This window comes from Callorhinus ursinus, unplaced genomic scaffold (genome assembly GCF_003265705.2).
Source record: "Callorhinus ursinus isolate GAN/ISIS: 27379988/994484 unplaced genomic scaffold, GSC_fseal_2.0 scaffold1, whole genome shotgun sequence".
In the NCBI taxonomy this organism is placed as follows: domain Eukaryota; kingdom Metazoa; phylum Chordata; class Mammalia; order Carnivora; family Otariidae; genus Callorhinus; species Callorhinus ursinus.
The window spans coordinates 53,299,014-53,311,945 of record NW_027397063.1 but is presented as its reverse complement, the minus strand read 5'-3'; the positions used below and the strand labels follow the sequence as shown (position 1 = coordinate 53,311,945).

General features: G+C 38.1%; 1 long non-coding RNA gene across 1 annotated transcript in view; it reads right to left on the bottom strand.

Moving 5' to 3' along the window:
- Window positions 1-48: 48 nt before the first annotated feature.
- The window catches only part of LOC141374267 (uncharacterized), a 41,342-nt gene continuing 28,458 nt past the window's right edge, over window positions 49-12,932 (bottom strand). Inside the window, exons 2-3 of the long non-coding RNA XR_012381014.1 lie at window positions 1,594-1,663; window positions 49-92 (exon numbers count right to left, since the gene is read on the bottom strand). This is a non-coding gene — a long non-coding RNA (uncharacterized lncRNA). The remainder of the gene's footprint in view (window positions 93-1,593; window positions 1,664-12,932) is intronic.

Below are 12,932 nucleotides of genomic sequence, written 5' to 3'. Positions count from 1 at the left end.
CTTTCTTTCTTTTTCTTTCTTTCTTTTCTTTCTTCTTTCTTTCTTCTTTTCTTCCTTTCTTCCTTTCTTTCTACCTTTTTTTGAGGTGTCTTCTATATGAAAAAAGGAGGAAATGTTAAATGTCAATTTCTATTATAGGAATTAATGCTTTTATCAGAAAAAAATATAGCAACTCCACATTAACCCTATTTGGTAAAGCATCAGTGATCTACATGCGAGGCTTTTGCCGTTGCAGTTATGGCAAATTGACTCTTCTGGCTGTTCTTCTACAGGGCTCTGTAGGATAAGATTATTATTAGGGCATGGACTTAGAAACATATTTATAAAAATTGAGCTTGAATTAAAAGAAGGAAAATGTTATAAAATCTTAATGTAAATGAAACCACAAATAAACGTGCCTGTTTTTTTCTTTTCTTTTCTTTTTTTTTTTTTTTTTTTGAGAGCGAGAGCTTGTGCAGGTACATGAGGGCTAGGCAGAGGGAGAGTGAGAGGATCTTCAGCCGGCTCCACGTCCAGCGCAGATCCCAACTCCAGCCTGGATCTCACAACCATGCGATCATGAGATCATGATCTGAGCCATAATCAGCTGTAATCTGATGCTTAACTAACTGAGCCACCCAGGTGCCCCATGTGCCTGCTTTATTACCTGAATGCAGTCTGTTAATACCATATGAAGTGAAGAATTTCATTTCAAATATAAATTTTCTTGGAAATGTACATGGCTAGTCTGTAGCCATTTTTTTACTGCTATGTCATACAGCTAGAATGAAAATGTCCTATAGATCTTGCTATTCTAAATGTAGTACATGAACCAATAGCAACAGCCTAATCTGGGAACTTATTAGAAATTCAACATCTCAGGCCCTGGTCCAGACTTATTGTATCAAAATAGCACGTTAACAAGATTCCCAAGTGATTCATATGTATGTTAAAGTTTGAGACATACTGCTCTAGAACATATACACTCAAAAACTTGAAGTCATCTAACATATAACAGGCAGAACTGACCTTAAAGTAGATGTCACTATTTTAATGATAGCATCTCAGAAATGTTGTCATACCAAAACCATCCCTTGCTAAATTCTTTGTATTTAGGATAAATCCCGTAGTTTTTAGAGTGAAGGCCAATGTTGCCCCACCCCCAACTGCCTTATACTCCCCTAGAGAGTTTTATATGTTCTATATCAAGGGCACACATTTGTGCAAAGGTCCACAAATTTCAGGATGAAGAGAAAAATTTCTAAGAGCTCTTAGGTCTACAAGGAAGATTCTCCTGATTTAGGGGAGATCTTTTGTTCTCACTGGATTACTTACTTTGGGATTGATTCTTTTCCTTCTTCCCCAATATATATTATGGTATAGGTACTTTGGGGTTTCCTAATGGGTAAGAAATGTGTCCTTCTTTCCAGCAATAATTTAGAAAAAGCTAATAGGAAATCATTTTATGGACCAGGGAAAGGAAGCATGATACAGAGAATATAGTTCAGACTCTTATCTATGCAGAAGTGTCTTTACAACTCATACATATCCCAGACCAGTTCATCAATGGGGATTTGGACCCAAAGCTCTAGTTAGAAACAATAACGTTCATACCTGGATTATTCTCTAAGGAGATCTCCAAGAGCAACCTCACATGTGGTAGGTGGCTGAAAGGATTCACAACCTGGAACCAATCAACAAAACACAAATGACATCTCTTAGCACATTTGAACAGCATCTCTTTAAAAAATTTGATTCATGTTATACAACTCATATTCTTGGAAGGCGTGGGGTATCATATTAAGTGGATCTCAACAGTTTGCTTTAATGAATGATCTGAGGGCTGCAGCTGACAGAATGAGGGAGTCAAGGCATGATGGAGCCCATCACCCAAGGGAAGAGAATAACCAAATGGGAATCATTTTCACACTGGGTCATCTGTAGCATTAAAAGATTACTTACACAATTTTCCTCAGGTAATACTTCATAATCGATCTATTCCAGCAAAGAACAGCAAGAGAACAGGTAGGTTGAGGACTGTTGCTTTCAACATAACTCTAAATACTTTTTCTAGATTGTGAGTGAGCATGATCTACACTGTATTGGAAATCTGGAAGATAGTGTGTTGTGAGAGCAAACAGATTATTAACTCAAGGTTATGAATGTTTGGCATGTGAATTCCCTGTTTGCCTCAACACCTATGAAGAAGGAAACTCCAGCTTTTTCTTATCTAAAATTAATTGGCAATGGCATAAGGTCATTCTGTCAATTTAATGAGATGATGCATGTGGAAGCACTGGGTAAACTAAACAAGACAGAACAGATATTATATGTGTACATGCAAACAGATTGCCATTTTTCAATGTAGGTCCATCCTGATTGCAACCTAAAAGCATGAAATGCAAGTTGTTCTCTTTAGACTTCACTTTGTTATTTATCAGAATCTGCAACTGATGAGCAAACACCCCCTCTTAGGAAATCTCTCCCATTTCTTCAATTCTGTTCTTTTGCTCTGCTTATTTTGTAGACCATCCTAAAAAGTTCCCTCTCCTCTCTTGGTATTTACAGTTCTTCAAACACTTGTAGACAGTTATCATACGGCACCTCAGTTGTTGCTTTGCCAAGCTATACAGATTTTGTCCTTTCATCTTTCCTCATAAGTCAGTGCTTCCATCTCTTTAATCATTTTTCTTGCTGTTCTCTGAATTCCATCCAATTTGTTGATATCTTTCGGGCATGGAGGTGCCAAGAACGGAGTGTATGGTGTGATTAAGGAGCCATGTCCATCACTTCTCAGCCAGATGGGACGGTTGTTACTTCAGAGGACAATGTTGAATGTATATCGGGGCTTGAGATAAAGGGAAAGAAAACAGTAAATCTTGAAAAAGTAATTCTACAATCCATTGTCCCTAGGGAAAATAAAATAAGCATTTAATTAAAAGATGTGTTTCTAGTTTTGTGACTAGCAGATGCTGTTTGAGTGAGAAAGGCAGAAAATGGCATCATTTAATAAGATAAGGAAATACTGTAGCATAATGTTATAAATTAGACTCTTTCTCACATTTGGGAGAAACAATGGTAAGCTATGAACAATATTATCTTGAGAAATGCTTTTTGTTATTTTACTCAATATGAAAGCAGAAGGGAAATTTGAATCAAGTCATTTAAAATATTTAACACACTTCTTGTACCATGCTAATGCAGATAATACCTGTTTCATAAAATGTGCCCCACAGAAGAGATGAATTCTGTAAATTATATAGAGTTTCCATTAAAGGTTTTAGGTATGTTTTAAGATTTAGGTTTAGGTTTACTTGCAGGATGAGTGAGAGATAAAAGTATGAATATTTGTTCTCTGGAAGGCCCATAGTTAATACTCAACAGCCAGTATTTTCTAGTATATTAGATTGAAGCCGAATATAGATATTTTAGCCAGATGCTTTACTGAAGCTGAGTTTCACTGCAGCCCTAATTTATCTTTAGCGTTTTGCTTTATGCTTCTGTTTAAAGTTTTTACTGTACTCATTGAACTGTGCTTGATCATTAATAATGACAGCTATCTTTAATGAGATGCATGTCACCCTATAGCAGGTGGTATGGTCTAATAATCTGAGCATTGAATTATGAGTCAGAAAGGAAATACTTCTTATATAGGACAATGTTTTAGAATGAGAAAAATACAAGTGTCTTAAAAATGGAATAACATTTGAAATGGCAATATGAAAAAAAACAAGCACGTTTTCCTGAATGATAATTATGCCCCCTTAGTTCCTGAAAAGAGAAATCATAATTCACATATTGCTGTTATGAAATCCAGTAGAAATTTGGTCAATAAAGTGCTGACATTTTTAGTTGAGATAGCCCATCTGTTACTTTGTGCTGTAAGGAAGAGGAAAAAGATGGTTACTTCATAGCACATGCATTGTCTAGCATGAGAGCTGCCAGAGTAAGTTTGCATGTCCTTATTTCTTAGAACTCTGAGAATATTTCTGAGGTTGTGTTGTTATACATACTATCCACATTTCACCAGTGGTGATTCTTAGATAAAGGCCTTGTTAAAGTGATTATTCTTAATTATTAATTCATATCTTCCCTTTGATACCTTTTATCCTAAAATAAGGGTTTGAGAGATGGGAATGTAAAATCAAGATTAGGCACCTAGGTGGTTCAGTCGATTGGGCAAACTGAGCACCTGGGCAAATTGGGCACCTGGGTGGTTCAGTCGATTGGGTGTCTGCCTTCAGCTCAGGTCGTGATCCTGGGGTCCTGGGATTGAGTCCAGCATTGGGCTCCTTGCTCTGTGGAGAGCCTGCTTCTCCCTCTGCCTCTGTCTCCCCCTCTCTCTCTCTCTCATGAATAAATAAAGAAAATCTTAAAAGAAAAAAAGATTCATGGGCAAATTAACAAAGCTCCATTATTGGATTCAAAGGAATCAAGGTCTGGGTTCAGTTCACCCAGAAATGGGAACTTAGGAAATGCCTTTGAGTCTTTAGATAGAATAATTATCCCTGTTCTCTTTAACTCTCAGCGTAGATGGGGAGAATATCATGGGATGATAGTATGGAAACTGCTATACAGAAAAGCACAATATGTACCATTGTTTTTCATTGTTTGGTAAAGATAATCATATCTCCTTACATTTCTTTCATCTTCAAGGTTCATTCCTAGAATATGTTGCTTTAGAAACAGGGTTCAACTCTGCAAGCATGTCAGTGTTGCTAGTAAGATTCAGAGGAGACAATGAGAAAATTGCTTGTATTGCATAAAAAGTAGTACTTACATTCAAAATCTTCTTTCATAATAGATATAATATTTGGAATTTTTAAAATTTAGTAGATAAATAAGGGACAGAAAATTAATCTAACCCCAGCTGGAGCTCTGTTATCTCACTGGGTGGCAACTGTATGGTTACCATCACTTTTCTGATCACTTTTTTTTTTTTTTTTCTGATCACTTCTTAATGTATCCGGGATAGGAGGGATTTGTGCCACCTCCTCTCCCGCTTCTTCATCTCAACTGTATTTTCTGCTTAGTATTTTCTCTGTTTTGTCATATTTTGCTGTGCCATGGCTCACTGCACACTTGTTGCTGGTGGGTCAGAGAGGCCCTGGGTGGCAGACACTTTTGTGTAAAGCTGAGACCCATTCTCTCACAGCGAAAGAGGAGAGTGCAGGGGTAGATCTTCTTTTATTCTCTTGTCAATTACTCTCCCCGACAATAGTACTTGAAAAACTATGTGCATATATATCACACCACTAAAACATTGGGAAACTATTTTAAAATTAAAAACATGGAGAAAAATTTAACTTGTATACTAGAGCATTCATTGTTTAAGAGAAACTGCATCAAAAACTAATGATGTACTGTATGGTGACTAACATAACATAATAAAATTAAATTTGAAAAAACTTATACGCATATATAATTTTCATTAAAAAAAGAGAGAAATTCGCTCAAGAAGTTAGTGTTGGCTTGGGGATCTATCTGTGTGTACAGTCTGGTTTATAACATTACTGTCTTAGTCCTTGATCTTTCTACTTTTAAGAGGGGCTTTTCTTGTTTAAACCATTGGCACACATCTCCACCATATGCAGGGCACTTCATCCTCTATCCACAGGAGCTAATCTTAGCCATCTTCCTACTCCTAGCAGGATATTTCTCTGTCTTTAATGTGGAATCTATTTCTAGAGAAGCCAGCCCAGAATAGACTTGGGTAGCTTTTGTCTAACAGAACAATCTACGGTATCATTGGAACTCCATTTTGTTTCCCATGAGATCATAGATTATTTCATCAATATGTCCCCCCACCCGCCGCCATTCCTTTTTTTAGTGTCTAGAAATTACTTGCTAAATCAGATACACACAAACACATATACACACAGATACATACTTTGCTTGCTCAAGAAGGAAACATTAATTCTCAGAAACAGATCTTTCTAAATGCAAGTACTCAAACTAGTATTACCCTATCCAAATTCATTCCACAACTATGTATTTTATTGGCCTATACAGTTTTTGTTTACTTTAAGAATTGAAGATATCATTAAAAACTGGCACATTTCATAGAAAGTTCAAGATTTATGGCTTTGCTTAAAAAAAACCATAAGATTTCAATACACTAGACCAATGAGTAGACATAACAAAATTTGGCTAAACTCAGTAAGCACTGCCTCCTTTAGACAGGAACTGTGGTCTTCATTCAACCATAGTCTCTATTAAGTTCCTGTTACCACTCCCAACATGGAGGCCATGCTAGTTGTTCTTCATCACTTCGTTGTCGTTGTTTTTCCTGATCCACTTTGCTTAATTGACATTTAATTTAATTGACAATCTTAACTGTTCCATTATAGGCCACGGTCAAAACCCATAATTTTGAGTCAGGGAAAATCAGTAAAATGTTCTAGTTTCTGGCTAAACCTGTTCAGTGGCAGTAACTACAACTCAAATTTGTCATGTTTTCATCTATAACAAACCTACATCTATAGAAAATTTACATTTTTGAAACTTAAAGTGGAAATAATGAGTGAAACTAAAAAATCTAACCTGATCAAAATAATAATTTTAAAAATAAAGAAGGGGTAAAGCTGTAGAAAGGTTTATCTAGAGGCGTCTGGGTGGCTCAGTTGGTTAAGCATCTGCCTTCAGTTCAGGTCCTGATCCCAGGGTCCTGGGATCGAGCTCCACATGGGGCTCCCTGCTCAGCGGGGAGTCTGCTTCTCCCACTTCTTCTGCCTCTCTCCCTGCTTGTGCTCTCCATCTTGCTCACTCTGTCTCTCTCTCCCAAATAAATAAATAACATTTTAAAAAAATTATCTAATGAACAGGGGATCACTATTGAAAACAATCTTAACTGTTCCTGTGAGTAGGCAAGGACAAACATATTCCATTTTTTCCCCAATTCATAATGTCCTTGAGTAGGCTCTACAGACAAATATGTAACAATTATAAAAATGCATGAGATTCCTTGAGGAGAGAGAAAGCAAAGTAAAATTCACATTTTCTCAATTCTTAAAATGTAAGCTGCCTGGTTGTGGTTGAGGGAAAAGAAATCATAGACCCTTCGCTCTGGAATGGCCCTTGCTAACATTTACCTTCTTCCACACCTCAGAAACTACACATAAAGAAAGCGAGAATCAAATGTTGAATGACTGGCCCATGGTCACACTACTCACCTTTTGCAAGGTCTGGAATACAAGATCTTTGGCCAAGACATGGTGCTGCCCTTGATCATTAGAAATTATCTCAGCACATGCAATCGCTTAAGATCTTTTATAATCTTTTATATCTGCAGGCTGCAAGATGCACTTTTTTTTTTCCAGTAAGACTTAAGTTGGTCAGAGGGCAGAGAAGAAGGTCACATCATGGACTAGGGACAATCAAATTAACATATTTTTGATTGATATAGAATGCTTCACCTCTGAACTTGTTAAGCCATGAGACTAATGAACTAAGTATAATCTACTGCTCCTTTTACCAAAGCAACAGGGTAGACAGAATGGAGACCTGGTAATAGCTCAGATTTAAGTTCAAGCTCTACGTAGTGTTTAACTTTAAAACTATGTCCAGGCTTCTGAAACAAATAATGCAACATATGTTAAGAAAAAAGAAAAAGAAGAAGATAGCAGGAGGGGAAGAATGAAGGTGAGTAAGTCGGAGGGGGAGACGAACCATGAGAGACGATGGACTCTGAAAAACAGAGGGTTCTAGAGGGGAGGAGGGTAGGGGGATGGGTTAGCCTGGTGATGGGTGTTCAAGAGGGCACATTCTGCATGGAGCACTGGGTGTTATGCACACACAATGAATCATGGAACACTACATCAAAAACTAATGATGTAATATATGGTGATTAACATAACAATAAAAAATAAAAAAAAAAACCTATGTCCAGGAAATTTAATCTTTGAATTTTAGCCACTTTAACAGTACCAAGAGAATGCTACCCAGCTTGCTCATTTAGTCATTGAACAAGTATATATTCAACCCCTGCTATGAGTCAGGCCTTCTTCTTAGTGCTAGTAGTGAGCCAGAAAACAAATGCTCTACCTTACCTTACCTTCCAGAGGGCAAGACAGGGGTGTGAATTAAATAAATATTGACAGTGTTTCCTGGCACAAAGGGCATGCTCAATAATACACATTTTTCATTCCCTACCCTATTTTCTCGAAAACCAATGCCCCAAATCAGGAGACTCTTTGCTCCTGAGCTTCAGCATAGATTGGGAAAGAAACGTATAAATTTCCAGGGACAGGACTTTGTGAAAGCCAGCCAGAATCTAAAATAATTATATTCCTACATGCCCAGACAGAACGAGGTAGGTGTTATAACACAGTAAGGGTTAAGTGCACAAGTACCTCAGACTACATACTTCCCCATGACAACATGTGCAGTCTCTTCCTTATAAAATACAGAAGCAACCCCAGTATTGTATTTCAGAATTTTTGTTGCTCTTAGAGAAATATCACAGATATTTTGCTTTGTCATTGTTTCTTTGCATAACCGTTATAAGGCAGAGAAAGCGTCTCACACCTCTAAGATTGGGGGTGGGGGATTAATCAAGGAAAAAAATCTTATACCTTCTTTTGATCATCATCTGTGAAAAAGAGAATGAAGTTTAAACAGAATTAGGATGTTGGGAAGAGATCTTGAAGGCATCTAGGAAGACTAATGAAAGAATCATTTATATTTTTTTCCCCAAAGAAAATGATCCGTTGGTAATCGGGGAAAGAAATGAGAATCAGTTCTTTGGTAGGCCTCTTACATCTGTTATTTCATTTAATTCTCACAACATGCAATCCAATAACATAAAATATAAATAATACAGCTGGCAAAATAAAACACCCATAATTTTAGTATAATTTTGGGTTATGCATGTTTTGCCCCTGTTTGATTAGGAAGCCCATATTCCTCCACTGTATAAGTGTGATTCCCCGTAGACCATTAGCCATTGTTATATAGGTCTGAAAGAATTTGCCTGAGCTCTGTTTAATTTCACTCCAAAGTATACTTCCTTTAGTGTGATGTAGAGGTGTTTGATATGGTGAGTAATGTTGAGAATATTGGGTGAATGTCATCAGACATCATCTATTTCAGGCATGCTGCTAACTGCTGCATGGCGTGGCTTGAGGAAGCCACTTGATCTCACTGTGCCATGGTTTCCCCACCTATGAAATGAGATGAGATTAGAAGAGATTACCTGTAACAGCCTTGCAACTCAACAAAGCCAGATCCTCAAGGAGTGTGTATGCGTGTTTAAATTAGTTTTACTGGAAGACATCTGACTGCCCCCACTCTTTCAGAATACTGGAAATATTCTGAATTATCACAAAAGCAGCGTTCCAATCTTTCCTCAGAGATATATATTTATTATTAATTCTAAAATTCCCCCATACATACCTGTCATTGGCACCAGCTCCAGGTAAAATGATGGACTAGGAAATAGGTGCCTATAGTTATGCATCTCTTGTTTCAGAACCCCAGATCCTCAACTACGAGAATGCTGTCTATTCCCCAGTATCTTCATTGTTCTCATCTCCACTTTATCACTGACCTTACCTTCTCTCAGCTATCTCATGGCTAACCCAGGCTAAATTATTTCTTGAAAAATGTGCCATTATACTCTACATTCCTATATTGTAATAGTAGAAATCAAGGACTAACTTTCAATTGCAATTTCAAGCTATAGTGAAAGTGAGGGTTGTGGTGGGGCTGGGGAAGAAGTTTCAGGGTATTTGAGCTTTCTGAGCGGCCTCTATCAGATGACAGCAACAAACGTTGATGGATTTAATTAATGTAAGGCCCCAAGAGAATGCCTGACACGTAGTAAGAGTTCAACAAATGGTAGATCTTCTTATTCTTGCTCTGCAAGTCAGCTTCACATATTATATAATCTACCCAGATTCCTGGTAGGTTTGTCCTCTTTTAAAATCCCCTTGATTTCTTTGAAACCTGGGACAATGTTTTAGAGTTTAATGTATCAATTCTACAAATGAACCCCTTTTCTCTTGCGCTTTCTTTTATCTTCCTCTGGCTCTTGCTAATCTTTTATTTTATTCTTCATTCCCGTGTTTTCTCTCATTTCTTCTTTTGAATCTGTACCTTTTACATCTCCAGAATTGCTATCCCCTAATATTCTTATTATCCAGTCCACCTTGCTTGTGGCCATGGGGCAAACTATATTCTCTTGCTCGGGAGAAAGTCTGGTAATGTGCAAAAGCACCATACCTGAGGCTAGGGGCGAGTTTAATACATTTTCTAATCTCCTCTCCTCCTGTGCCCCTCCTCTGTCTTCCCTTGTATTAAAGTACTGAGTCAGGCTTTTTTTTTTTTTTTACCTGTTTTCTTTTCTCCTGCCTTGTTTTATTTTGTTTTGCTTTCTGTCAGCTTGTGGAAGACAGAGAACCAGGGATGTCTGATGAGCGAGCCTGATAATATGCGAGCAGGAAAACAGTCGAGGGGTGGGCAAGTACTGAGGAGCCTGCTGCTGCATCCACGCAGACCACGTGCAGTCACCCACGGAAATGAAATGTATTCACTTCTTTAAAAGTACAGTCAGCTGCCTGGGGTTTGACTGCCCTCCTCCCCAGGTCTTTGGCTTTCTCATGCCCAGTGCTTATTTTCCCCCTGTGCTTTTCTTCCACTCCTCTTCTTTTCCTAGATAATTGTCCTCCCTCTGGATAGGCAGCAGTTGTAAGTGGTGGTGACAGTACTTCACTTGTTGGTCACAAACTCCATCATCTTAATTCCTGCATGAGAGCTGGCCATGCTTTTTCCTGTGAGGATTCCCATTTCACAGATGTTGACCATGAAGCAGGCAATGGCAAACCCCTTCTGCCTGCACTGGCCTTGTCAAAGTGATGAAGACCGAGGCCCTTTGGAATGCATAGCACACTCTCTTTCACAAATGTGGGCCACTCATGTGAGCCACAGCAGTGTTTACCCAGGAGTAAACGTCAAATGTTTAGAACATCACTCTACAGATCTGGGTAAGCTGACTGCCATTGTGTTATACTACTCTTGCCTTCTGGGTAATATGATATTTATTTAATTCCTTTACTCTTTTTTTAGCTTCTTCCTTTTTTTTTTTTTTTTTTTTCCTGGCAGAAAAGGTAGAAGGGGAAGGTAAAGAGCTGGCTTGGATGTTTTCCTTCTAGTAGGAGGAGTAGCTCTTAAGAGAGGAAACAGGTGTTGAAGTGCCTCTTCTCTTCCTTACCCTTACCCTACGCCTTATTTTTCCCCGTCTTCCTAGTTGGCAAGAGAGTCTAGCTTTTATGATTAAGATTTACAGGAAATGTTTCTTCCTCAGCTGAAGAAATATTTAGACAGCAGCCGAAACAGACTTGAATACCCCACCAGTGGCAGAACTTCTGGCCCAATCCAGTCTTTCTCATGGGAGAACTGAAGCATGAAGGACATGTCTCAGAAGTTTTAAAATTACTTTTAATCATCACAGTACTCTCCTCTTTGGAGGCTGGCAGTCAGGGTTTTTTGGTTTGTGTGTTTGTTTTTGTTCTTTGTTTTTTATTTATTTATTTTTTTGTTTCCTCTTCACTGGCTTAATTTTTGCAGAATTCTGTCATTTACTCTCCTTTTTCTCCTTTTCGAGGGTAGGTAAGAAGTCTTACTCTAGGTTATCAGGCAAGGGGCAAAAGATGCCACGCCTGCTTCATAGTCTAGTTGGGGACCAGTGTTAAAGGAAGGGATGGTTTCAGGACATCGCGTTTATTCTTTGTCCAAAAACCAGGCCAGTAGATAAAGTAGCAGACATAATAAGGGACAAAAAAAAAAAAAAAAAAAAAAAAAACAAGTGAAATGATATTACAGAGAAACAAAATTCTTTCCCATAAAAGAGAACATGAAAGAAACTTGGAGGAAGGTGTGCTGTGCAGGTATATCATGGTGGTTTGAGCCTTCTCAAACACCAGCAAAGTGCTCCTCTTGGTACTCAGAGCACGTTCCTGGGATAAGTGGCATATCCCCAGAGCTTGTTAGAAAGCACCTCCTCCGATCTTCTGATTCAGAATCTGCATTCGACAAAAAAACCGAGTAACTTTTGGGCACGGCTAAAAGCAGTTGGTACTTATTCTTCCTGTTTCTGCCTTTTTGTGCCTGGCCTTTTTGCCTGGAACTGCCCCTTTATTTCAGCACGTCCTTACTGAGGATTTTCACCTGACTTCTTAGCTGCTGGATCTAACAGTCTGTTTGAAATAAATTGCATAATACCAAGAGGTAATCAGTATTTTGCTGGCAGAACACAATTCTGATGTCAGGCTAAGTATCTCTGGGGGTGCTGGTTGTGTATGCTGCTGGGTGCTCTGTGGTTAATATATACTTTCATTCTTGAAAGGCAGAAATTAGATCAATGTTTCTTCATTTCCTTGGGTTTAAGAGTAACACACACCAGGATTAATAGGTCTCAATTTTTTTTCAAAACATTAAAATTTGTTCTATGTTGTCAGAACAATAAATCATTAACTCTCTGAGTTCTTCATGCTCAAGGAATAGTGAAACAATTACTAACTCTGGTTATAAGATTAAACCTTCAAAACAGCATTTGCTAATATATTCTTCGCCAGGAAGTATCACCATTTTCTTTGCTGGTTGTCATGGGTTAATAATGAACTCCTACAACTTGACCTATTGTTTGTTTTTGCTTTATGCCAGGAAGACACAATGAAAGCATCCAGACAATTCTCACCAGCTGTTTTCCCCAAGTGCCATGACACCATGTTTGTTCTGCAAATTACCATATAATTAGGACTCTAACCTGCTTTGGCCCCTGAGTGTGTTACTGTGGTGTTGAGGTCTTTCTAGCATATTATACTGAGTATAATAACTCAGAATATAACTCAGTATTCAGTCCTAAGGACTATTTGTTGAAGGTCTTACTCCCATTTGATATTAGAATAAGAAACATTTAGGATGCTTTTTTCCTCCATAATTGAATACAGAGCCAA